This window comes from Dermacentor andersoni, chromosome 8 (genome assembly GCF_023375885.2).
Source record: "Dermacentor andersoni chromosome 8, qqDerAnde1_hic_scaffold, whole genome shotgun sequence".
NCBI classification, from domain to species: domain Eukaryota; kingdom Metazoa; phylum Arthropoda; class Arachnida; order Ixodida; family Ixodidae; genus Dermacentor; species Dermacentor andersoni.
The window spans coordinates 96582224-96608231 of record NC_092821.1 but is presented as its reverse complement, the minus strand read 5'-3'; the positions used below and the strand labels follow the sequence as shown (position 1 = coordinate 96608231).

General features: G+C 46.4%; 1 long non-coding RNA gene across 1 annotated transcript in view; it reads left to right on the top strand.

Annotated features, from left to right (window-relative positions):
* Positions 1-13354, top strand: part of LOC140212927 (uncharacterized) — a 34426-nt gene extending 21072 nt beyond the window's left edge. Inside the window, exon 3 of the long non-coding RNA XR_011889911.1 lies at positions 13224-13354. This is a non-coding gene — a long non-coding RNA (uncharacterized lncRNA). The remainder of the gene's footprint in view (positions 1-13223) is intronic.
* Positions 13355-26008: the final 12654 nt, after the last annotated feature.

Genomic DNA, 26008 nt, shown 5'->3' with positions numbered 1-26008 from the left:
TCCACAGTTTTGACGTTTCAAGGTGCAAAAACATTCTTAATATCATAGTTAAAATAGAATTTTCGAATTTTTTTACTATTTCAAATTTTTTGTTGCTTTCTGAATCGTTATGTGCACCGCCACGAAGCTAAAAATGTGGTTGCTTGTCACGCCACATGCTGTCCTGGTCAGTCAGTCACCATTGCTCATTTTTAGTATTGACATTCACATGCCACTATTGACAGTATTGATTGAAAGAACCGCCATATTGCTAGTGCAATTACAAGTGAGCTCCTAAAAGCGACTAAATTGTAATCCCAATATATTGTCTGACGAATGCCAAAACGTCAGCAAAAAATATTTTCTTTTCAATCAGTGCAACCTGCATACTTTTATTAGATGATGACTCTCAAAGGTATGCCAGCTCAATACACAAACGTCTTATAGCCGCCTAGAAAACGCTTTGACAAGATGAGCAAGCTGTCTCGGCAATCACCTGATAACCTATGCAAAAGGAGTTCTAGACGCTTTCCCAGTATATCTAAAACCTCTCGTAGCGATATTGACGCTACTTCGTCGGATGTCTTAAGATGACTTGTAGTTCTCGTGAAGACCGTCTAGTGCACCTAAAAATTCTAGATGTGGAACGTTTTGCAAGACGTCTTAGAGCAGTTTTGAAACGCAGCTACAAAACGTTTTGCCAGGCATCTTGCAGCCACTCTAAAAACAGTTATAATTTGCGAGACGTTCTGTATCCTTATTGAAAAGGTACTTTTAATGTGCTAAACATATTCTCGAAGAATGTATGATACATTTTGCTCATTATTTACATTATTTGACCATACATTTTCTTGAATGACGGATTTTTTAAGAGTAGAAGATTATATACACAAGTAATTTCAATGCTACTTAGGAAGCATCGACACAATGTCTGCTCAGGGCTGTGCAACATTCACGCAAGCGTAAGTGCCTGTGATCAGTCTATCATCAGATATGCTCGTTCCAGCTGTTGAGAAGGGCAAAAGAGAAATTGCGGAGCTACTTGAAAACATCGAAAAATGTTACGCGAGCATGCTTTTTGGCATAAAGGACAAACAAAAAGATGTTTGTGACCATACTCGGTTCTACTGGAAGAGTGGTCTCCTACAGAATAGAAATCAGCCCATGTTGCACAGTTCCTACGACAGCAGCTTAATCTGTTGACTTCAAAAAAGGAGCACAGGCGGTAGCACGCGGAATGTGTGATATTTTCCTGCATTCCAGTTACTATATCACCACATGCATACAGATACATTCGCAGCTACGGCAACATCACCCTACCCCACCCGACGACCGTACGGTCAATATGCTCATCTTTCGGAATGAACCTTCAGTGAAAGCACGATGACGCCACATTGCTGAGTTACATGAAAAGGAGAATTGCTGATCTTGACCGCCAACAACGCTTGACCTCCAACAAGTATAATGATGGATGAGATACATATCAAGCCATACTTCGATTATGAAGCTGGCAGCAGTAAGGGTGTGGCACATTTTTCTAACAAAGCCGCCAGGAGTGCAATTATATGTATGATACGAAACCCGCCATACCAGTTTAAGGAAGGGGCCTACATACTCCTGTGCGCAGAGCTGATGCGGAGTTTCTGCAAAACCTGCTAGGAGACATTATTTGCAGCCTTGAGAAGATTGGTTATCGAGTTGTTGCTGACGTAAGCGACAATTGTTTGAATGTGGAAGCAGTGAGAAGGTTTGCGTTGCTTCGTAGCAACCATGTTTCTACCCTCATCCATCCGAATACTCGAAACGCTCTTGGTCATCGATCCTGAAACGCTTCCGAAATAATTTTATATAACCGATAGAAACTGTTGCTTATTTTTTGAGTTTCCGATGGAAGGAGCGCAAGGACAACACATGTGGTCTCCTTTCCAAACAATCTGGGATCTCTATAGTTTAGAGTGCGAAAAGCTGCTAAGAAACTGGCATAGTTTGTCTATAAGGACCCTGTGTCCGTCAAGCATTGAAAGACAAAACGTGAAACTTGCATTGCAAATATTTAATTAGTCATTGTCTACTGCATTACAAAGCCTAGGAGCCAAGCATAATGTGCTTTTATTTAATGAAACCGCAAATTTTGCGGACATTAAAATGAACTGGTGGAAAATCATGAACGATACAACACCGCACAAAGGGAAGCTGCTCAAGAAAATATTTCAGGAACCTCTTTTTGCTCCATTGCACGATTCCAAAGTGGTCTTTTTGCATCAACGTCTCGACTTGCTGGACACCTGGAGAAGCAAGGACCTTGAGAGTGGCCCAATTGCCAAACAAACTCGCGCAGCTCTCGAGCAAACGACGTATGCTCTGCTAAACATGGCTGGTTAGTGCTTCAGTGAACTGGATCTCTCTTACGTAGATCTGGGAAAGCTTCAGACCGAAAGCTTAGAAGAGCGCTTTGGGCAGTACAGGTAGTTGGCGGGCTCAAAGTACTACGTGTCCACTCGACATCTGTATGAAGGAGAAAATAGATTAAGGCTACAAAGCTCACTGCCCGTGATCCCTAGATCTCGCGGCTGTGACAGTACTTGGGATGACAGGTGGGAAGACCTCTGCAGCCAGTCGAACACACCCAGAACAAACTGCAATGTCGTAGCGACGGCCGGCGTCGCTACGACATTTCAGACAGAATTTTCATGATTATTGACATGAAAACTTCAGACATGATTCTGTCCTCGTATGCGTAGCCGGCTACGCCATTTATGCAGCATGTAAGTCAGTGAACTGCTTGAAATGCAGGGTTCTGGTGACAATAGACAAGGCCATAAATGTGGCCGTCACACAGAAACACTACTAGTTTGTAAAAGTACGAGACCGAGGTGGCATTGTGTTTCCCGAGATGTGCGTCTTGAATGCTGTTACTATCTCGTGTTCAACATTTTGTTGAATTTGCGACCCCGAAGTTCAACATTTTGTTGAACTTCGGGGTCGCATGAACGACAAGCCCTTTGACGCCGACAATAAGCCAAGGCCAATAAAATAAGCTACTCTTAAGAAAAGGTCAGCATTGTGACTTACATATATGCCATGGCCCCTGTCATCATGTACGCGCAATCTGTTCTCAATCCTAAGGTTGAACAATTTCATTTTTGTATTGACAGGCTCCTTAATAATGCAGCAGAGAAACAGTTTTGCGTAAATAAAATCACCTTGAACACCCTATGTGCTCTGCGTGCTATCTCTTCAACTATGCCTAACAGCAATAATAGAACTCCGGTTAACGTTTAACGTAAATGCGCGATCCCTTCATTCAACCCGTCTCCCCGAGCGCGCCGCTAGCCTCCTCTCCGTGACGTCACTCGCAGAGCTCCTCACGCCTTCTGTTGTCTATACTCCATCTCTCAAGCTGGTTTCAGCACGTTCGAAGCCCTCGTATTCAGGCAATATCATTGCGCAGCGGCATGTAGTTCCGGGCGTAACTGGCTGATTATTGGCTACACTAGAGAGTTTTATTTTTGCTCGATACATGACGAGGCACAGCGATACGTGACATGTTAGGATCTTTGCGCATGCACGCCGTACTGTGGCAGTCACTGTCGCTAACCGTTATAGACACCCTAACCGTGGCAACATGGCAGCGCCCATACATCGCTGACCAGCCGCTTCGATCCGAATTCGCGCTTGTTACTTTCTCTACGCCCTGTCGGCAAAAACCAAGCGGCAAAATCCGTGATCGCTAAGTCTTATCTGAAGCTGACGTCAGATTAGGTACGTTTTGTCGTGTTTATTCAGATCGGCTGTTTGTTCTCACGCTGCTAAGACTACAGACACAGCGCCGAGCCGTAAAACTGGTTTGATTTCTAGTTTGCAGATGGCGCCACAGCATTAGCAGCGGTGATGCGCTGACGATGCAGAACGCTATAAAAGCCTAATTGTTTACTGCACCATTAATCTACTGCGTCGCTCTAGCATGATACGCATTGAGGAAGGAAAGCGTAGGATAGGCCCCGGCCAGCACGGTAGTGTTGGAGAAAGTGCGGTGGAAGTCACGCGCTGTTTTTCGCAATGGAATACTGGGACTGGCTTCAAAAATGCCAACGTTGCTTCAGGAACAGCGCTCCTGAAGAGCTCGCTACTGCTCTCGGCCTGTGAAAAGTGAGATGAGATTTTTCGGCTGCGCTTCTTTCTCAGCAAGTATTGTTCGCGACACACGCTGACTTTCGAGTGTGAGGTCTAAGCTTGAACTTAGCGTTTTGTGTCTGTAATTGTTAGTGTCATACAACAACAGAGACAGTCAAGTAAATTGACAACTAATGGCACGGGTCTTCGTCGTCTTCTTCAACGTGTAACGTAAGAAGACAGGAGCGCTTTGTGCTTCACTAAAAGTGTTACAGAAGTGTCATAGGGTTAGTTCTGGCACGCGTCACCAGCACACACTTCCGGCAGCTCGAAGCAACAGAAGTTCAAAGCTAGCGCCTATCTGCTGCGGGGAGATGATTGGTAGCGTAATGGGAGATCGCACACCAACATGGCTGTACTTCCGGCTTAAAAAATGACGTCAGGGTCTCTGCTGTTTTGCTTATTTCCTCCATGATGGTGCGTGATGACGGTAGCCAGCAAACGCCAAGTAGACGCCGGCCAGACGCTGTGGTGCAGGAGAACATTTGTAAAGGTGTTCGCCCGCACTACTTGCTAACAATGTTGCAAGGTAACTAGGCAAGTGTGCAGGCAAAGCGACGCTCTTTTGTCGCATGCATGTAAACACAGCTTACGTTTACGGCGTCAAAACATTTTTTTCGCCAATTCATTAGCCACGGAGTTTGTAACACGATGGCAAGCAGACGCTGGGCAGACGAGGTGGCGCGGATGAGCAAACCTCGAGGGGCGTTCGGTCTTCCTATTGGCCAAGAATTCGTGTGGCTTCCACAGTAATACAACCAGCTTGTGAGATGGAGTATAAGTAACTTTTGTTTATCCCACTCCTCGATCGTCGCGGGAAGGCGAGAGAAAGGTGGACGAGAAATCACAGTGGATTCTCGGACCCACCACAACATATCACATGGGAGTGCCTGGAAAGGCCTTCACATATTACTAGCACACACATAACTGCACATAAAGTCATGATAAATAGGCACTGGGAGGCATGGCTTGCGGACGAGGGAAAGGAGACCCAAGTGGTTTTCTTGACCCAAACTAGAGCCAAGTGGCTCTCCTGGACCAAGTTAAGCGAGCCGCTCGCGCCAGTGGAGCCCTGGACTAAAGGCCCAACCACGCTTGACTACTTTTATTTTCGAAAAACACAGTTTCTGTCCTTCCTTCCTTCCTTCCTTCTCGCACCCCCGAATATACACCGTGTCGCTGACGATCGTCCCGTCGAACGCTGGCGGGGACACACCAAAGAAAGCAACAAATGCGCTCGTTCGGCCTCAATGGCTGCCAAGATGGTGATACGGGAAGACACCGATGGAAAGGATGCATGCTCTCAGGCAACTCAGTTGTTGGTATGGCAGGCAAAAAAGCGTTGGCTCATCCGTTCGTTTTTGCAATTCGCTTACATTGATAATTATCGTTGATTGTTCCGGCACCACTTTCTCTTTCTCTCTCTCTCTCTCTTTCTCTTTACATTACAGAGTGATAGCTGCTGCGCGGGCCAGTGTATTATGGCTGCGCGAAGAATCCAGAGGACGGACTGCTGGGAATGCAATACTGGAAGGACGAATTCCTCTCTACATTTTGTCGACAGCTTCATGCCGGCCACGGCTCGAATGTCACAGCTTATATTGAATACAATAGTACATCACCTGCCGCACTGGGCGGCCTCGGTTCATACTATAATCAGTGCCTGTTTGAAGTATTTCCAGCTCCGGCGAATCGGGAATACAGCACCTTCGCGTATATATCTACCGGGATATAGACTGACTTAGCGGTAGAAACCCGGAGCATTCGCTTCAAAAACGAATGAGTAGGCACAGAAAGCTTCGTTAAACCGAACGCATGATGCCAAGCCTAAACAAAAAACCTGGGTTTTAATCTAAGAACGAATAGCTGTCTCCATAAAAGAAGGACGACTTATGGACTCGGGCCATGACATCCTAGTGAAATGACGAAATTATTGCTCGGCACAACACACGACTTCCCGTACCGGATCTTTCTCGAATGTTGTCATCAATTCTATAGCGAAAAAATTACTGTCTGATCTGATTACCGGCGTGAAACAAAGGTGTTGTACATTCTGGAACGTACGCTAGCAATACAAATTGTGCTGGAATTAACGATGTGTCGTATGTTAATAGCCGAAGTTCATGAGCAATATATAAGGGGTGGAATTGGCTAGCTGCACAAATCATACGCAATTTTTTTTTAGCAAAAAAGTTCTTACGCTAAGATAAAGGTAGAACGAAAGTGACAGCGCACATAACTTGCTGCATCGTATGAAGGAGTAAAAGAATGAAAGCTCGGATTTAACTACAAGGTAAGAAAGAGACGCTGTCAACTGATAGCATGATAGAACATAAATCATCTGTACTTGACGCTGTACCATCACGGCAAATTACTGCAGAGCCCTTTTCGCCGGCTTCCTTTTCCAGGCGTCTGTCACATCACCCAAAAGCGCAACCGTGCTCACCCTTTTCTTGCACCGCCGTTAAAAGGCTGACAGTGGAAGTGTCATGCATTCCGTTCACATTTCGGTGATAGGCAGGAATGATATGCACATGGTGACATACTTGGCGCAGAAGGACATGTTCACGCGCTGCACTGGCCGGCAAAGTCTGCCAGGCTAAACGCCTATGGAGGAACGAAAAAAAAATTATGGGTTTTTTATGTGCCAAAACCACTTTCTGATTATGAGGCACGCCGTAGTGGAGGGCTCCGGAAATTTCGACCACCTGGGGTTCTTTAACGTGCACCTAAATTTAAGCACACGGGTGTTTTCGCATTTCACCCCCATCGAAATGGGGCCGCCATGGCCGGGATTCGATCCCGCGACCTCGTGCTCAGCAGCCCGACACCATAGCCACTGAGCAACCACGGCGGGCGTCTGGAGGAACATTTTGACCACAACATCTACCATATTGCAAGGCGACCAATGTCTTTAATTCGATATTATTGAAGGAAAGAAAAACTGCATAATGAATAGTTCATATGTCCTGAAGGCAAGGGCATCAGCACCCGCAAGTCCATCGGGACTGTTATGTAATCCCGCTGCGCATGGCTGCAGGTGCAGTTTTATTGCCGGGCATAAGCTCAATACAATCTCCTTGGGCTACCCCGGCCCGCCCAAGGTGCCGGTCGACAATGTCGCTGAGCGCCAACCGAAAACAAAACGCACACTCCATTCACAGCGGATCTCTGTCGAGGATATGTCAAGCTATAAAATCAGCCATCAAAGACAAAAGCTCAAGGAAGCTGTGGCTACATACATAACCAAATTTTTGGGAGAAAACATCGCTACCTTAATTGTTTATGTGAAATTTTCTATGCCTATCACACGTTCACGTCCTATCAAACTTCATCGTTTCTGTTTGGATTCATCTCAGCTTATAAAACACGATGATTCCATGCACCCAGTAAACGCTTTGTTTTGAAGGTTGAGGCAGCCGCATTTCCACAGAAGTGGAATGCAGAATGACGCGTTCATGGCAAATTTGGAGTGCTGCTATAAATCGTATAATGGTGACTTCAAGGCTTGGAGCCCATAACTACGGTGTGTGTCATGGCTCAAGTGACACCTCGTACAAGTCGAAGCTAATAGGTAAATATCATGACAGTGATCAGTGTCAGCACTCTTGTAAATTTACCAGCTTCACACGAAGGCACGTTCACGTGCACGTTCGAATGCTGTTTTGTGCCACAGGTAAAACCTAAGGTTTCAGCATTCGAGCTGGTTACGGAACAAATCGGCTTAAAGGGAAGCTGAAGAGCCTGTCGAATTCAATAAGACGCTCATATACGGATGCGGGAACCTTATAAACCATACAGGTAAAATTTTGGGGGGGATTTTTCCCTTAGGAGCGACGCAATCGTCGGTTAAGATTGCGCTGTAGCTCCGCCCCCCGTCGAGCGCCGCGCGCTGCTGCTGACGCTGACGATGCGAGCGGAGTCCGGAAACCGCGGCGCAGTGACGTCAGCACTGGTGTTCCACCCCTTCGCAGTCTCCGCGACCGTGCCTGACCAGGCTTATTTCTGCGTGCGTGCCGCCCTAATCTGCTTCGCTCGACCCTACATTCCTTTGTTTGTGTGTATATAGGAGTGGTAGTTGATGTGCGCAGCATCAATTGAACTTGTAGGCCGATCATGCCGGCGTTCTGTGCAGCCTACGCTTGCACGAACACCAGCGGCCGCGACGATGTTCCGATGTTCCATTATTTCCTGCAAGACAAGAAGCTTTTAGCTAAGTGGGAGGCTGCTGTGAAGCGAAACAACTTCAAGCGCTCAAGAACAACAGTGTTGTGCTCTAACCACTTCCGTGACGATTACTACCGGAGTTTATCAATAATGCGTGATTTGGGTTCTCTTTTGTGTTAGCACACTGAACGGAAGGTGCATGTTTATCTCCCATCCTTGACGCAGGTTTCATCGCCAAGCGCCGCGAATTTTCTATTCGCACGTGTGTTGTGAAACGGCCTGCATGCAGCTACCATAACGCAGTGCAAGCGTAAAGTTTGCATGTGTTGGAAAGCCTGCTCACGCCAGGACGCTGCGCTCCCCCTTCTCTCGCACACATAGAGAAACCGACTATCCCACGTAGCCGACGGAATTCGCCGGTTACGATTAGCGTGCGGATGGCGCGATGATGAAGGTTCCATACTGCACGCGCTACAACAGCCGGTAAATTTTCCCGCGTTTAAACCGTCTGCGTAGATTGCCGACACCTTTGGGGCAGCGCACAAATGCCGAAGATCGCATCACCGCTTACGTTCTACGAGGAGGCATGCAGGAACATAACACTACAGTTGTTTGCCCGGAAAAGTACTCACTGGAACGCTGAATGCAGCTTAGCAAAAAACATACTCGCCAAAGAACATTTCCAATACAAAGAGATGCTAACACTTCGCCTTCGTTTGCGTGGAAAGCAATGCTTGCACCAGCATTTTTTGCTTCTTGGAAAGGCCGGCTCTTCGCAATCGGCTCGTACATGTAGGGAGTAAGGTATAAACCCCTTACAAGTGATCTTGCACGCGAGAGCGACAGCGCGACAAGCGAGGCGATGGCTGTCGCGTTCACTCGTCGCCTGCAAGCCGAACTCCACGCGAGCGACGGCTTTGAGCGACGACTTCCCGGTATGAGGGCAGCAATATACGCGCCGAAACTAGCGTGATGCATGTTTTATCAATTTAAGTTGATGTATTTTACTGAAAAAGGAGCATAAAATATTTCTGAAGGTCTTGCACAAGGTTCTTATTCTTGCACGTGTAAAATTCAATAGTTTGCTCGTTCCGTGCGACAAACAGTAGTAGTTGAGTTATGTACATCCAGTTACGGCTTCGCACTATTGGCTAGTTGCTCATAGCACTTCCGGGCGACGAGCAACGAGTTCTAGATTTCTAGAAACGAGCGATTGAGCGACAACACCGAGCGATCTGTTCAAGCGACGGCCCGTTTTGTCGCTCGAAGCCGTCGCCCGCCACCGTCGCGCGCAAAATCGCTCTCGTGGAGTTTGGACTTAACGCCAACCTCCTCAGAGAAACGCAAGCTCTCGAAATTTTCCATGACCGTCTCAGTAAAACAGCACCAAACTACCTTGCACCGTGCTTCGTGTGTAGCGGCAGCAGTCGGTCCGGACGAACACCATTGTTGACGTCATGAGGCGCCCGACCAATCACAGGCGGAAACGAGGCGCGCGAGCTGGGCGTGTCTGCTGCTGCACGTTACGTCGAAATAAAATATGTTTGCGCTTTCTTTCGCTCAATTTCGATGCGATATTCGAATTCAGAGGGTTGAAAACCACGACGTATTGCTCTTCACTCATTTTTTCTGGAAAAGCTTTCAGCTTCCCTTTAGTTAATCGATCTTGCTACACTGACGCACTTTATTCAGATGCGTGAGTGCTCATATAAGCGAGGCCAAAGTGTCCAAAAGTGTGGTAGACGCCATCAGTGTTGCGGAATGGGTGCCCCCGTTCAAGTCCAATTCCATTCCGGGCAATTATAACTTGGCGCAATTCAATTCCTTTCAGTTCCTCGGAATAAGAAAAAAACTTAGCTCATTCCCGCTTCCGGAATGGCCAGGCAGTTCAATTCATTCCTGCAATTTCTCAACGTTGGAAAGGCATCTTGGTAGTTTTATCGAGTTACCGATGAACGCACCATGAAGCTGACGTCATAAGACGCGTTAAGAACTGCAAAAATACGCCATACGCGTTACCAAGGTCGAGGGATAGTAGCTTGATTACATATGTCGTGCAGTACAACTACCGTAATAACTCCCATAGCAGCATTCTCCAGGTACTTATAGTATTTTCATGGTCAGCATGTTTTACCAGCTTGCGACGTCTTAAGCTTGTTTGAGGTTAAATTTGTTAATGCTAAAATGAAGACATAGCGTATTTATGCCTAGGTTTCCCCGTGATTTTTAAATGCTGCAATAAGGCTCGCAAGCAGTGAAAGTTGAAAAAAGAAGCTTTATATATTTTTATTCATCAAAATGTTGCAACAAAATGTCATGAGCTAAATGGGCGCTTCGCCGTTTTGTTTTGAAAACCCGAAGTGTAAATGACGGCTTCTTAAATGGTTAAATCTAAAAAAATTTTAGATAAAACAATAGCCTTCTAACTATGTCCTGCACTTCACAAACATGAGCTGCTCGGAAGAGGTGCTCACAGCCGATTTTGCTTCGTTGTCATTATCAGCGATGCGGTAGAAAACACGCGTTCCACGTCAGCTGACGTCGCATTCCCAGTGAAAACTGCCTCTGCGAGGTGGGAAAGCAAGGAAAAGCGGCTAGCGTTCGCTTTCCAAAAGCTCAGGGTCTGACTCGTGTCTGCGCAAGTTCCCTCTGTAAGGTAGATAAATTTCCCCTGCAACAAATCCAGGCATATTGACTTGGGGGGCACTTTCATTTTGCCTGATGTTTTAAAACATCAGTCTGCTTGACCCTGCTTCAGAGTCTACCTTCGCGACAGCAGCGGCGCTGTCGTGCCCTAACAAAGGAGGCCCGCTCGCCTGCACAGCAGAACGCATCTTCTCGGCTGTTGCAGCTGAACACCAAGACCTAAATCGTTGGTCTAGGAGGACACTCAAAGAAAATCGAGTCATTCCACGTGCTTGTGATCCGCTTCTCCAGGCTATACTGTAGGTCTCTCTGCAAAGAAGTGGGACTTTGCTTAAGATTTCTGCAAGGAAAACTTTCACATTGCGCAACGCGGGAAGCAAAAGTCCGTCTGTCTCGTGCCTTTTCTTCAGCTTTTGATCATCCAAACATGGTAGACCCCCGCTTGTATTTTAATTTGGGAAAGCAGCAGAATCGAGAGCTGCCAGAAGCACTGGACTTTTGCTCAATGAGTGATGTCTGTAAAAGGACATATCAAAATCTGTATGGTGCCTTTATTTTGTACAGAATAAATATGTTAAAAATTACATTTTTGGACACTTATGCTGTTTTTTTCACATACAAGGTGTACCACGTAAACTGCACTAATATTTAAATATATGTGAGTGCCGCGTAGAAGTACAGAAACGAAGTGATGTTGTTAGTCGTCGTTTGAAGCAAGTCAGATTATCTTTTTATTTCGTCTAGTTACGTAACTATTGCAAATAATTTATTAACTTCAATAAATGTTATATTAGAAGGAAACGTGTCAAGGAGAACATATGAAACAATCCTGAACAACTGCGGATCCAGCTTTCTGTTGCTCAATTCTTGCTGCATAAAAGTTTATGCCAAGCTTGATAGAAGCCCACGAAAGCCAGTGGAATTTGCTGTGCGACTAGTTACGACGCATTTTCTTTCTGTGTGTTTCGCGAGCTTTCTTTCACGCTTGGACCCGCCGTGGTTGCTCAATGGCTATGGTGTTGGGCTGCTGAGCACGAGATCGCGGGATCGAATAGCAGCCACGGCGGCCGCATTTACATGGGGGCCAAATACGAAAACACCCGTGTACTTAGATTTAGGTGCACGTTAAAGAACCCCAAGTGGTCGAAATTTCCGGAGTCCCCCACTACGGCGTGCCTCATAATCAGAAAGTGGTTATGGCAAGTAAAACCCCATAATTTATTTTAAGTTGTTCTTCACGCTTGGAACAAACTTTTATGTAGCAGATATGAAGCGGAAAATTTTTATGATTGTCTACAGTTTTCTGATTGACAAGTTTGGTCTGAATAAAATTCGAGATGTTAAGTAATTATAATTTTTTACTGTGTAATTAGGCGACACACGAAACCTTGCCTGACTTGCTCCAAGCGACTCTAAACAACATCACTTTGGTCATGTCTAGCTATGTGGCAGTCGCCTATTTAGCGTACTTTGCTTGCTTGCGCGTATGAAAAATTTATATTATCTTTTTCTTAAGGGTGGCACTTTATTGTATTTATTGCAATTTGCGAGGTACCCGCCGTGGTTGCTTAGTGGCTATGGCGTTATGCTGCTAAGCACGAGGTCGCGGGATCGAATCCCGGCCACGGCGGGCGCATTTCGATGGGTGCGAAATGGGAAAATACCTGTGTACTTATATTTAGGTGCATGTTAAAGAACTCCAGGTCATCTAAATATCCGGAGTCCCCCACTACGGCGTGCCTCGTAATCAGAAAGTGGTTTTGGCACGTGAAAACCCATGATTAAAAAAATGCGATGTAATCGGTCTTCATTTTCTTGGTTGTCCAGATTAATTATTTCTTTTGTTTATCTCTTCTCCGGCGCGTGTGTGGCACACTTGTTTTTCCAAGCGCAAATGAGATGCGTGCGATTCTGTCCATCCTTTTGAAACTGATTTCTTGACAAGATGCACATTATTTTCTGGCAGCAAGGAGCTAGTCAAGCTGTTATTTAGGCTTTCTCTTCCTACAACCGACGTCGCATTGTTGGAAATAATGGTAATATTATTAACAATATAATAATTGAATTTGAAACAAATCAGTCGCCTCTTTACAATTTGCTTTACCAAGTCTGAAATGCTATGCGTTATACGCCGAGGGACTGTGGTTGTTCCATTATTTTTTTCTTTGTTGCGCACAGTAGATCGCTTTTCTAATAAACTCACCATTTTGAGAGCGTTCATTTGAGTAAAATACTTAACACATTTTTCTTCCATGCAGATGCCCGCACCAGCCGCCCACGTATAGGTATGGCAGCTGCCTCTATGCCAGACGGTCGGGAGTATGGCCTAGATGCTGTGGATTCGTGCGTCTTTGTTGAACTAATAAATGGAATAGTAGGCTTCCTCTGATATACGTGCACATTTGCATCTATGTCAGGGTATTACACGTTCTAAAAAGCATGAATGGGCAAAAGCTGTTTCTAAAAATATACAATCATTACGAGATTCAAATATTACGAGGAAAGTTTGCGTAATACAGCAGACGCATAAACAAACTGTATTTGTATCGGGCGAATAGTATATAAACATGCAATAATATTGTTTCCCATACGGTAGAATATAAAGCGTTGAAGCGTCTCTTTCTTGGCCATGTGCCATGTTTATTAAGATTATTTGCGAAGGTCATTTTTACTTTTATAGGTGAAAGTGAATAAATATAGCTGTTTCAGATTTGGCCACACTGGTAGGTTTCATTGCGGTAGTGCCGTAATTGTAAGCTTAATATCACGGAAATATATTCGGATCGCAGAATCGCCCATGTGGTTTCGCGGTTCGAGTGTGATCGCCCTCTCTTCAAACACGTCCATTTCTAAAAGAGCAGGCGTGTTGTATCGGCGACGGTGTTAGTAAAATCTTTCTGGTTTCTTCCGCTGGTTGCTGCTCACTGTAGGTGCCAACCTTCGTCACTGCCACAGGAGAAGAGGCTGTTCCTATTAAAATAAAAATATTTATAACATTCCCGTACATTATGTACATCACGGCGACACAGGAGAAAATGCACCCGTTATGCAGTGGTTAGCTTGCTTCGGCAACAGTACGTCTGGCATCTGCCGCGACCCTCACTGCACATTTGTGAACCTTAAAGTGACTACTTGCCTCACAGTTTTCAAGCTCTCGCCTCCGCTAACCTGTCTCTCGGTGAACCTGACGTGTTTGGCAGCGTGTTTGGCAGACGTGGCAGACGGCAGACGTGTTTGACAGCGGCTTCCGCGGATTATCTCACCCGAAGTCTGCACAATGTGGACGTTGACTTGTCGAGGCACTTTCCAGCCTCTAGTGTAATGAAATGCACCGAGGCCGAGCGGGTATGAAGCGGACCTTACAATTTTTGTTTTTTAAGTCCCACGATTCACTTGCAAGTGGTCTGGGGCAAAACTGATTCTCCTTTCTCCATGGCTTGTTAAACTGGTTTGCAAACAGTAAAGCAATAATAAATTGAGCTAGGCGACTTTTTTATTGGCGTTTTCATCATAATCCTGAACAGTGGCTTACAGCGCCAAACAGCACGCCCGGATGCAAGAAGGGGCTCTATGGCGATCTTGAATTTCTCGCACCAATTCTCTCTGACGTAACACGATTTCAGAGTATCTATTCAAATATGGTTTCCAGTTTTTCAAGTCAGATATATGGCCTTACGTCGAATCTATGTGGACATTCAGCACGTTGATTTTGCGAAACAATTTATAGGATAACGGGGGCTAAAACACGCAAAATACGCAAGAACATCGGACGTCATCCTGAAATCACTGATTCCACGGTTTGACCTTAATTTCTTACGCAAGTATACCGCAGAGAAATGGCACATAAAGTTTGCGCGGATAGTGCACTATTCGAGCGTGATTTAGCATTTCTCTTTAGTTTTCCTTCGAGCCAGAACGGACAGATTAAGTCACACGAAGTAAATGAATTACGTAATAGTGAGTACGCACCGCAGAGATCTCATATCACTGCTCTGAAATTGCGAGCACCCGCCGTGGTTGCTCAGTGGCTACGGTATTGGGCTGCTGAGCACGAGGTCGCGGGATCGAATCCCGGCCACGGCGGCCGCATTTCGATGGAGACGAAAACACCTGTGTACTTAGATTTAGGTGCACGTTAAAGAACCCCAGGGGGTCAAAATTTCCGGAGTACTCCACTACGGCGTGCCTCATAAGCAGAAAATGGTTTGGGCATGTAAAACCCCATAATTAAAAAAAAACTTGCGAGTAAACGAGAATAGCGAGGCCGGAGAGACGTATGTAAGCATCAAGACCAAAAAAATAAAGCACAGTTAAAGAGTTAAGGAAAATGCAGGATCGCACTGTTTCGTGTTAGTGTATACGAGCTGTTTTCACGTGCAGGTTTTTGAGAGACAGTGATTATGCGTGTGCGCGTCTTGAGCGTGCCTATGTGGGGTTGTACGCGCGTGTCCGGGCGTGCATGTGTGGGCGTGCCTGTGCCTCCATACTCGCGTTTGCATGCGCGTGAGTACGTGTGTGCGTGTGTGAGCATTCCCGGCGTGTGTGAATGCCTGCATATGAGTGTGCGTGCGCATCTACACGCGTGCTAGTGCATGTGTGCATGCGCTTGCGTGCTTGTGGTGCATGCATGTGCCCGTGTGAAAGCGTACGTCTGCGAATGTGTGTTTTCGTATTTCAGCATACATGCGTGTGAAGAGATGTGCGCGTGTTTCCGCATGGATATCTGTGCGTGCGCATTGTGTGTGTGCGCGCGCATACGGTGGTGCGAGATCATTCGTCTGTGTGTGTGCAGGACTGCGAGGCGGAGAGATAATGTTTGTACGTGTGCGTGCAAGCGTGGGCGTGTGTTTGTGGGTGTGAGCGAGAAATGTCCTACTTACATCTACTCTTGGAGACAAAAACAATAGGGAGATCATATAAGCCCATATTTAAGTCCACGGAACACGAACGAATGACACTGCCTTTATACTATTATCTCTTTTTGAAAGCGAAACCGGCAAAAAAAAAGCGCCTGTGATGTCAGTATTTGCGCCCTTGATCGGCACGACCCAGTAGGAAGCTGCTACGCGGTTCCTCTTTGTTGCCTTGCTTCCGTCGGCGGTAGCGAAATATTTTGACGGTAATGACACGCTAAATCCGCGCCATCATTGAGTCATATATCGTTTCTATGACCAAGCAAACTCTCGGCAGCGCGCGTTCGCTGCTAGATTGACCCTTCTAGTTTAAACGGCTTGCCTTGGGAAAAAGAGTCTATAAAAATCGAGAGTCGTCTTGCCGCAAAGAACATGCTCACGGAGCCGGACTTTAGGTGACACTATCAGAAAAGGCTGAAAGCGGTCAGGTAGATGCTACCGACGATCTCTTTGCGGGTAACTTATGCTTTTAGATAGTGCTTACTAGCAAAATATATTGTGCTTAGCTCTTACAGGAGCATGTTTATTAAACATATTGTAAGGGAGATACGAAAGGCAGCAAGAAAAAGGGAGGACGAAGAGAACGAAGAGATCTGGAGGCCAGAGTGCGCTACCACCGTCATCCATCTCCTTTAAATAAACCCATTTTATCACAACGTTTGGTAAGAGTTGCGGTTGAAGGTATTGGGTAATGAACACCCGAAGACGGAGGTTGCACGCAAAAGCGCACACCCAGATACTCCATCTGGGTGTGCCACTAAAATTCGAGCCAAACGTTGCATCCTTCTCGCATCCAGCAGCGAGGGGCATTGAGGATTATGAACTCACTCCTCGGTCCGAGCCACGTGCCTACGACAGGGGACCTACCTATGACGCTCGGCCACAACGAGGACAACCGCATTTTGACGTACAAGATCGTGTGGCTTATGATGTCAAGCGGCGACTAGAACAACACCAACCCTACTACCGTGACTCGACGTATGACCGATACAGTGGATTTCAGCGAGCAGAAGAGACACGTTATCCCCATGACAATGAACTTTCTCGCCACCCACAGCCGCCTAGCATACGTTTCGAGGAATATACTGTGAACCGCGACTCTCCCATGTACAACAACTGTGGTTCCGCACGACATAAAGCTCGGTATTGTCCCTACTGCCATCAATCACGAAGGACACCACCGATATTCCCTTCACACGGAACTCGTACTTCATATGACTTGAGGAGGACTGATTTCTTTCCAAGGGACCATTTCTCGCACGAGACCAGACGCAGCGATTCCACTGCACCTGAGCGGAGTTTGACACCACGAACTAAACGTCCCAGCCGTTGCTCTCCGTCCCCTCGGCGCCGTTTGTCGTCACCATCGGAAGGACTAGCATCCGCGGCCAGTGGAGGTGAGGTCACTGAATCATCGTTCCAAGAAATAGCTCGGCCCCTTGTGATGCTCAAAAACAAAGTGAATGCGTTGATTGACGAAGTACCGATCATGGCGTTAGTTGATATTGGCGCAACGGTGTCTGTGATGGGTGTCGCTTTCAAAAACTGCCTGGGCCACAGAATTATGTTTTCTTGGAATGAAGCTAGTACCTTTCGTGGAGTAGGCAGCAATTGGCGCCATCCCCGCGGTGTTTGTACTGCGAGTATTTTATTGACCATGAAAGTGTTAGTGCCGGAATAGCTTGTTATTTATTGCTGTTCGCACGATGTAATTCTTGGTATCGGCTTTCTTCAACAATGCGGCGCTTCCGTGTATTGTGGTAGTGGCGAAACATAGTTGAACAAGTTATGCATACCTGCACTTTAGATCAAAGCTCAAAAGGCGAAGACAGGGACACACTCAGTGCTCTCGATGGAGTGATTGCACCATCATGGTGTGAGACGCCCGTTTGTGTGTCAACTACTGTTGACGCTGCTTGTATTGACCTTGTAGTTAGGCTTGTCAGCAAAACTGTGGTTAGAATATACTGGTGCCCTTCTCTGTCGTGTGCATGACGAAAGGAGTCGCTACATTGTGGGCGCTGAACTGTTCCGCCACGCCGGTTGCCCTTGCGCGAAGTATGAAAATCGCTTTTTTCAATGAAGCCTCATGGAGCTCCATAGAGGCACTAACTGCGGACCTCAATACAGGTTGCTCTCCTTGCGATAATCGCTATTCTGAAGAGCTAATACTCGCCATGATCAGCAAGTCTCTCTGTACTTCGGAACGGCAAGCACTGGTACAGGTCTTTTCCAGGCATGTTGCTGCATTCGACTTCATACATGAAGATACACCACTTCAATCCCCATCGTCCAGCGATCATCTAAACCAGTCTCACTTAAAAAGTTCGAAAGTGCTTTTATGGCACGTTGGGCACAGTCAACACTCCTCCACGCGCCCAAAGGCTTTTCTTCTGAAAAGGGGCGGGAGTCCAAGCTGTCAACTGTAGATTTGAGTTTTCTTCGTTCGGCCGCATATTGAGGGCACACGCCAAGTACGTGAGATATTGTCTCGAGAGTGTGACAGACGCTACATTCAGGGTCCCGTGTTTGTCCAATCTTGTGAAGGTATCGGTTGGTGTATGCCACACCCAGCCGTAATCGATGAATGAGCGTTTCCTGGCTTCTCCGCAACCGAAGTGGATGCCGGAATTGTAATCCAGCGTCAAGTCTATGGAGGCGCTCTTGTCGATGTTGCAGTGCTGGTTTTGAGTCGCAGAACACTATCCACTTCTCGAGACTTTGTTGCAGTATGCAGCGAACTGCTTCTCGAACTCCGGTCAACTCAGCTGCTGTAGACGACGTCCTGTGTCATATCTTGAAACGTTGTGCGATCCCCATTCCTGGCACCGTGTAGGCCGCCGCGGAAGAGGTCTGTGTCACAGAACCATCTGTAAAAATATGTTCGTAATATCCATACATGTAAGCAATGTATGATAGCGCGAAATGCTTGAGGCCAGCAAGCGGCATCTTCGGCTTCTTCGTTATTCCAGGGATTGAGAGCCTGACCGTTGGCTTTGCCATCGTCCAGAGTGGAACTTCGGGTATGTCATACGGTTCGAAGTCCGACGGCAATAAGTCTTGTTGCGACAACACGGCTTCTGAGTAGGCGGACACAGGCCGTACGCTTGTGACGTTCGTGAGTGGATGGTTCCTGTGTCTAGTCAGTACCCTTAGATGCACTCGCAATGGCTCATGTTGCAGATAAACTCGAGCTGGGCACGCACGTGCCTCTGCAATAGTGCCCCAAGTAGACGCACATCGTGGTAGTCCTAGGCAAATTCTCAGTGCGCGAGCCTGAGCACTTTCAAGTGTGCGTACAGCAGTTCTACTAACCCGAGAAAGTACAGGCGCACTGTAGCGGAAGTAGCCAACAAAAAGTGCCTGGTAGAGCTGCAGAAGAGATGACTTGGATGGCCCCCATGATTTTCCAGACATATGTCGAATGATCTGAGTAAAGCTGTCTAGCTTTTTTCTTAATCCTGAGAGGTGCTTCGACCAGGATAAGTCACGGTCGATGATGACTCCGAGAAACTTGTAGTGGGTTACTGAAGGTATAATCTTCCCATCAATCATAACGGGGTAGCAGGCCATTGACTTTCGTGTAAGTGCCATGGTTGCACTTTTTTCCGGTGAGAGCTGCAGTCCGCGACTGTTTAGGTATGTGGACGTTATTGACACCGCGCGCTGCAGCTTCGTTTGCACTTGTAAGCGCGTTAAGCTCGTGTTCCATATACAGATGTCGTCTGCATACACAGAGACCGAGACTGCACCTGCGTGTTCTTTGACCAGTCCGATGAGAACGATATTAAATAAGGTTGGGCTCAATACACCTCCTTGAGGCACTCCACGATAGACGGGGTGGTTCTTTGTTTCCCCGTCTGGAGTTGTCATGAATATCGTTCTCTCTTGAAGATAGCTGGCTATCCATTGATGCATACGTCCCCCGACACCACATTCTTCGAGGCCATTTAAAATTGCATCATGGAGAACGTTGTCGAAAGCACCCTTGATATCTAGAAAGACAGCAGCCGTTAATCGACGGCGACGTTTCTGATGTTCAACAGTTGTTACTAGGTCAATGACGCTGTCGATGGACGACCTACCCTTTCGGAAACCTGTCATTGCGTCTGGATATATATTACGCTTCTCCAAAAACCACTCCAGGCGCGTCAAAAACCATGCGTTCCATGGTTTTACCTATGCAACTGGCAAGCGCCACAGGTCTGTAGGAAAGCATAGCATGGGGTGTCTTGCCTGGTTTAAATAATGCCACATTTTTGCTTGTCTTCCAATGTGCAGGCACAGTTCCCGAGGACCACGAGAGATTGTGTAAAGCCAGGAGCTCTTCAGTCGCTCGAGGGCCTAGATGGCGCAAGGTAGAATAGGTAATGCCATCAGGACCAGGCGCACTTGAGTGTCTTGAGGATGAAATCGCTGCACGTAGCTCTTGCAGCGTGAACGGGAGGTCGAGGCGATCGTCCATTGTTGGAGGAGCACATCTGAGCACTGAAGCTACCGATGTTGTAGATCCAGAGAGGTGTATGCAGAAATCTTCCGCGATTTCCTTCTCACTGCGCGTCTGGATTATAGCCAAAGCTCGGAAGGGACGTAGCTGTTGTGGAGGAGATGGTAGTGCTCGTAGAACATGCCATATTGTGGACAACGGTTTTCTTGGGTCCAGGCTGGTGCAAAATGACCTCCAACGTTGTCTGTCGAGCTTGTCTAAGTTTCTTTGAATTTTCTTTTGCACACGGCGTGACGTCCTCAAGTCTGATATCAATTTAGTTCGCCTGTATTTCCTCTCGGCGCGACGTCGGACTGCCCGCAGCTCTTCATATATAACGTCAACGGATGTTCTTGAATTTGAAGTTTCGATGATGCGTGTTGTTGCGTGCATTGCTGCTCTAATGCGCTCTTCAATCTCTTTCGGTGAAATTACACAGTTGCAAGATTCTTCTAGCTTGTACTGAAACGCATCCCAGTCAGTGCGTCGCGTATGAGAACTTGGAAGTCTTGTAAACCACCTCAGTTGTACATAAGTAGGTAGGTGATCACTGCCATACGTTTCAGCATCTGTGCACCAGGAAGCAGAAGACGAAAGGCATCGTGAAGCGATAGCTAAATCGAGACAGCTGCTGTACGTCGTGCCACGAAGAAATGTTGGTGAGCCATCGTTCAGGATCTCAAGATCATTGCTGCTTGTGAAGTTAAGAAGTTGTCTTCCTCGAAGGTTTGTGATGCTACTACCCCAAAGATGGTGGTGCGCGTTGAAATCGCCCACAATAATATGAGGTCCTTGGCAAGAGTCAAGAACAAGTTTCAGGTGTCCAGAGTCAAATCTTCCCCTGAAGTTTATACTAACGCCAGCCCCCTCTTGTGTCACTTCGATTCATGTTCCCTGACTTAAGTTCACGCTGATGCTAGTAGAATCAAGATAGGAGCGCTGCTTGTACAACGTCACAGTGGCGCCGAACATATCACATATACCAGTTTCTGGCTGAGTAAATCTGAACGTAACTATACGGTTATAGAACAGGAATGTCTGGCAGCTGTCTTCGCCGTACAGAAGTTTCGCTCTTATCTTTACGGGAGACCATTCAATAAAATTCCTGACCATTAGTCTTTACGCTGGCTGGTCAGTTTGCGTGATCCCTCTGGTCGTCTCGCACGTCGGCCGCTACGCCTACAGGAATATGACTTTGTGGTGTCGTGCTAGAATGGCCGCTGTCCCGCTGACGCAGAATGCCTCTCATTCCTCCTGCGACTATCGACTGCGATGCTGAGAATTTTGACGACTATCTCGCTGCTGTTAATTTTACGTTCCCTGACGCGGCAGACTTTCAGCGAGAACAACGCAGTCTTACCCTCGATCTGCTTTTTGTCGCCGCACGTACTTCTCAAGAAAGCGATCGCGTTACAGTTCGGAATAAGTTGCTATACAAAGCTAATTACTCCGGGCATGGAGCGCATTTTCTGGTTGTTGTCCCCAAGAGTCTCCACTCTGACGTTCTAAGCGTCATGCATGTCTATGCGGCATTTGGCCATTTCGGCTTCGTACGAAAGCTACACCGAACGCACGAGGGCTTTTACTGGCCCAAGATGTATTACACAACCTAGGGCTATGTCGCTAATTGTGAAACGTGCCAAGGTCACAAGCGGCCGACTAACACTGCCCCGGGTCCCCTACTGGCATTGACACCACCCAGTGCACCGTTCGAGCAAGTAGGTACTGCCTTTTGGGTCCATTGCCGTTACCCAACGAGAGGAACCGTTGGATAATTGTCTGCGTGCACGATCTCATACGGTACGCGGCAACTGCAGCCATACCCTCTTCGACAGCTGCTTGCGCGGCAGTCTTCCTGCTGCGTTCCGTGTTTCTTTGTCATGGCCCACCACGTGCTGTCATCAGCGACCGTGGTCGCTAGAATCACTGCTGATGCCGTTGAAGAGATACTTCATTTTTCATTATTATTTTCTTTATTATTATTATTATTATTTATTATTATTCTTCATTATTTTCTCTCTCTCTCATTTGTGTACTTCGCAGTTCCGCCATTTAACGCCGTATCATCCCCAGACCAATGCCCTCGTTGAAAGAACAAACACAACGCTCACCCCAACATGCTTGCCACGTACGTCTCCTCTAATCGCAAGAACTGGGACGACGCGCTGCCCCTATTCACTTGCGCATATAACACGGCCAAAAACGAAAACACGAGCTATAGCTCATTTTTATCGCTTATGTGCAAGGTTACCGCGAAGCCTTCTGCACACTTGGTTACCTTTAATTCTCCACAATGATCATGCTGTATCGAAGACTTTGTCGCTCACTAAAGAAGGCCGTCGAATAGCACGTCTTCGTACTCTTGCGTCACAAAGTCGTTCAAAAGAGCGACAAAACGACCGCCACGAACAAGTATTGTTCAAAACAGGTGACCTCGTTCTTCTTTGGACGCCACAACGCAAGCGTGGATTGTGGCAAAAGTTCTTGCCACAATGTTGAGGCCTAGTTGTAGCTGCGGACCACCTGAGCGAACTCACGGAATAGCTCACCTCCTGTGCAATGATCGGCGGTCAACCAGAACGCAGCTGACTCATATTGCTCGCCTGAAACCTTTCCACCCTGCTTGTCCAACCTGATTCACCCTACGGAGTTCGTCTGCTTCCGGGGAAATGTAGCGGAGATACGAAAGGCAGTGTGGAAGAAGGGAGGATGAAAAGAACGAAGATCTTTGGAGGTCGGACTGCACTACCACCATCGCGATCTCCTTTGAATAATGCCATTTTGTCACAAGTCTTCCTAACAATATATTTGCTGGGCTCCAAACTACTCACTTACTTTAGCCACCCAATATCAAGTACTTAAAATTTAATTAATGTAGCTTCATGAATTACGCAAGCAATTGCTCAACTTGCTCCGTATCCAGAGGTTATCATCTAAACACTCGAATGATAGAAATAATGTCAGAAAGGTTTAGATTGGTTTATTTCTTAAAATTCGGTACCATTATATGTACCGCTGGTATATTCATGGTGCAGTACGCTTCTGGTAAAGCTGGTGGAATTCTAGGACAGGTTTTTTTTCACGCAATTCAAGATCGATGAACCTGCCATGGTTTCTTAGTGGCTATGGCGTTGGGCTGCTGAGCACGAGTTCGCGCGATGGAATACCGGCCGCGGTGGTCCCATTTTCGAATGGGGCGAAATGTGAAAACACCTGCGCATTTACAGTTATTTATTTACTAAGAACATACTGCCAATCCCATAAGAAATTATTGCAGGATTTAGGTGCACGTTAAAAAAACCCCAGATGGTCGAAATTTCTGGAGTCTCTACTATGGCATGCCTCATAATCAGAGCATGCTTTTGGCGAATAAAACCCCATAATTGTTTAAGTACATGAACTTAAAACACAAGTGCTCAACGTGCACCTCTGCCTTTACAATGGACTCTCCTACATTATACGAGAAACACCTCAGCGCCACGGGTCATCACAAAAGGTGTGTGGCAACATTGCTTGCGCTCCCAATTAGATTTCTGAGGGTTGGTGGCGTCAGGCTTTGTTTCCTGGCGTCATTAGGAATAAAAGGAGCACATGCCTAGTGGACCAAGCAGTGGACCAAACTGGGTCAACGCAAGATTTTAGATGAATAGATAGGCTCGAAATGGCTGAAAATAGGTAAAAAATGATGTTCACATTAAAGCAACCTGGGCGAAAGGATTAGATAATTATTTCAGTAATTCGTAATAGATGGGGTTGTGCTGACCAGGTTAGATTTAGGTTGGAAGGGAAAATACCGAAATTTTAGGATGCGTACTTTGCCGGAAATAGATTGATTGTCTGACGGAAATTACAAACTTGGTTGCCTAAGGTTCAGTGAAACTCTTCAGTTTTACGAGCAATAAGCTGAACATGATTATGAGGCACGTCGTAGTGGGGGCTCCTGAATAATTTTGATCACGTGGGGATTCTCTCTGCTTTCACACAATGCATGGTACACGAGCGTTCTTGCATTTTTACCCCCTTTAATTGCGGCCGCAGCAGGCGGCATTCGATCCCGCGCCATCGGGCAAAGCCAAAGTCACTGCAGTAGGGTATATAGCACTAGAAGATACGAAAGCCAGCCGCTCCAAGCTATGTCGGGATGCACGATCCCTTCACAGTGGCACCGTAGTCGGGGATGAAACTGAATTAGGCTTCGACTTATCCTGCATGCGTAACATGCAAGTGGTGCAACAGAAGGTCCCCCGACGGATGCACGCCGACGACCATGCTAGTAGCCGATAATGCAAGATTTACACACTTACGAATATCTTGGGCGACGCAGCGACAAATGTAGGCCTTAAGTTTAGCAAAGAGAAATTGCGAATTATATCTGTGATGAAAAGACGAGTAATTACGTGGCGTCAATTCAACAGCAAGGCGTACCCGTAGTGAAGCAATGGAAGTACCTGTGCGTATATATACACGAAGGAACGATTTACTCAAGCAGCCACCAAGATTAACTGAAGATGAAGAAGCAGCGCAACGAAGTAATAATTGAATGTCGAGCACTGAAGACACATTATGAGGTGGTGCGTGTAATCTGGAAAGGAGTAATGACACCAGAGCTAACGTTTCGAAATGCCATTCTGTGCTTAAAATCAGACAGCTTGTCGGGGTTGGAAGTGAACTAAAGATCGTTAGGCCGGTTGAGGCAGTGCAGGTTGACATGAGTTGGTACTCTCTTAAACCCAAACAAGACCAGAGCAAAATCAGTTCTGGAGAAAGACACAGGAACTGCAAGAAAATAAATGGGCGGCTAAAGTGCGCATTTACCTGTACGTGGAAAGCATGGACACAGAATGGAGGAAAAGGTCAAGATAGTTTGCAATCAAGTAGAGGGGAATTCTAAGTGTAAATAGACAATCAGGAGTCATCGTCATTCATCATCATTTATTTGACTCTTAAGGACCCTCTGCAGGGGATTACATAAGGGGTGGGTCATCACATAAGGTATACACAAGTCAAAGATGTTACAAGAAGGATAAATTGAAATAACAGAGTTTAAGTAACATAACGAAATAAAATAGGAGTACAGGCGACTTGAAATGCAACACTTGGAATGCGAAGAAACATTTCTTGCATTTTTTTCAGAATGTGGGGGCAACTGCTCTTTCAATTCATCAGGATCACATTCCATGGCAATCGCATCTCGGAGTTCATTTCATTCGTGGATTGCTATGGTTAAAAATGCTTTATTGAAGGCAAAAGTAGATCCATACAGGCACTGTAAACTGAGTGAATTGAACAGGCATCGTGACGAACGTGCTAATGGTAGAAGATGTAATTAGCTCAGGTGTGGAAAATGTAGTGTAACTTGTGGCATAAGCTTAGACGTGATATCTTGCGTCGATAGACTAATGTGAGTAGAATGAGCGATGACTTATTACTGCTGATACTAGTTTTGCAGCTATATATTGAAGATATGACTCGAACAGCACGAGTCTGAACAGATTCCTTTGTATTCATTAGATATGTTTGGTGTGGACACAAAATTACCAAAGTGTATTCAAGTTTTGTTCGAACAAAAGTTTCGTATGCCAGTTTACGAACGCAAGGAGGCGACAACGATAATGTTGTTCTGATGAAGCCTAGTGTTTTAGAG